The sequence below is a fragment of the Moschus berezovskii genome, chromosome 20, assembly GCF_049115385.1.
Source record: "Moschus berezovskii isolate FMDL1 chromosome 20, NW_MosBer_1.0, whole genome shotgun sequence".
In the NCBI taxonomy this organism is placed as follows: domain Eukaryota; kingdom Metazoa; phylum Chordata; class Mammalia; order Artiodactyla; family Moschidae; genus Moschus; species Moschus berezovskii.
This window is the reverse complement of record NC_142479.1, coordinates 18,146,565-18,148,408: the sequence shown is the minus strand read 5'-3', so window position 1 is coordinate 18,148,408 and position 1,844 is coordinate 18,146,565. Positions and strand designations below refer to the sequence as shown.

The following is a 1,844-nucleotide window of genomic DNA, read 5'->3' as shown; positions in this document are numbered from 1 at the left end:
ATTTGAAGGGCAGGAATGGAGATGCAGACATAGAGAACAGGCTTGTGGACACAGAGGGGGAAGGAGAGGGTGTGATGAATTGAAAATGTAGCGTTGAAACATATACATTACCATATTTAAAACAGATAGCCAGTGGGAATTTGCTGTATGACACAGGGAGCTTAAACCCGGGGCTCTGTGACAAGATAGAGAGCTAGAAAGGGTGGCAGCCTAGAGAGATGGAAGGGATGGGAGGTGGGAGGGGTGTTCAAGACGGAGGGAGCAAATGTATGCCTGTGGCTGATTCATATTAATGTATGGCTAAAACCAACACACTGTTGTAAAGCAATTATATTCCAACTAAAAATAAATTTAAAAATGTGAAAGTCAAGGATAAATGCAAAAAATAAAATTAAAAAAGACTATTCATTGAAACCTACTTAAAGGATATAATTTGAAGGGATAGTAACTTCTACTCAAGAATAAAGAATAATCACAATATTGCTTTTTTTAAAAGCCCTATATTCTAGATTTAGAGCTGTGTGTCTGTGAAGTGTTTTGTTTTTTTTTTCCATGATTAAAAAGTTGAATATTTTATTATTGTTTATTCTCCTGCAGAGCTGTTGCTTCACTGTATAAAAATAGCACCAGCAAACACAGTATATTGCAAAATTAAGATAGTAATATTCTTCACTGGACACTATATAACTAACAAACTTTTCTCCACTAGCAGTTATTTCTAGTGGGAAGATCATTTTGACCCAAAGCCAAAGATAGCTGTAAGCAAGTTACAATGTCATATAAGGTATAAGATAACCATGTTATCCTTGAATTACGTAATTGTTGTAATTAGTTTTACTAGCGATAATTTCAGGAATTCTGAATATCATAACTGGAGCCTAGCCTAAAAATCACAGCATGCTGTGGGAAAGATGCACAGCGTTTATCTGAAGTCATTAGAAAGCTATGGGGTATTTTCTTCAGGAAACACTGTTGTAGTTTCTTTTAAATATCTATCCACCACTAATTTAAGACAACTATGCTAGATTAAGTTGTTTCAAAGTAGTTTATTTAGGGGTTCCATTTTCACTCCTCAATAGATTTTATGTATTTCTCATATGCTTCTTCACTCATTAGTTCATCTAGTTCTGAAGGGTTACTGAATGTCATCTTGATCAGCCAACCATCTTCATAACAAGACTTGTTGACAAGTCCTGGATTTTCTGCTAGAGCTTTATTAATTTCAGTTACTTCTCCTGATAGAGGAGAATAGAGTTCACTAGCAGCTTTCACACTTTCCAAAGCACCAAACTCCTCTTGTTTGTTCAACTTTGTCCCAACTTCAGGCAGACTACAGTAAACAACATCTCCCAAAGCTTCCTGTGCAAAATTGCTGATTCCCACTGTTCCAACACCGTTTTCTGTTTTTACCCATTCGTGTTTTTCTGTGAATTTCCGCACTGACAGCAGAGCAGGGCCGGTGCGCAGCGCCCGGACGGCACCCACCCGCAGTCCCCAGGGCCGCGGCGAGCAGCGCGCGCTGGGTGCCGAGATGGCGCGCAGGCTGCCGACCGCGGCCCGCACGCTCCGCACCGCGCGCAGCGCCATGTTGGCATGGGTCTGTGAAGTGTTTTAATAAGATTTTCCACCAATGCTTGAGAATTTTTCTTTGCCTCTAGCTCAATAATTTCACTTTAGTTTAGAAGAGAAGGCCTTAAGAAAAAGTTTCCAAACAAGCTCTGAATGTTAACTTCCAATTTGGCCAATTTCCTAACATAGAATTAAAATAAAATAAAATTCCTTTGTATATCTTATCGTATTCTGCTGGACAAACAGTACATACTCCTGGGTCATAAATACTGAAC

The 1,844-nt window shown here is 39.1% G+C and overlaps 1 pseudogene; it reads right to left on the bottom strand.

The window, feature by feature from the left end:
• Positions 1-935: 935 nt before the first annotated feature.
• LOC129536479 (glycine cleavage system H protein, mitochondrial pseudogene) lies at positions 936-1,593 on the bottom strand (annotated as a pseudogene).
• Positions 1,594-1,844: the final 251 nt, after the last annotated feature.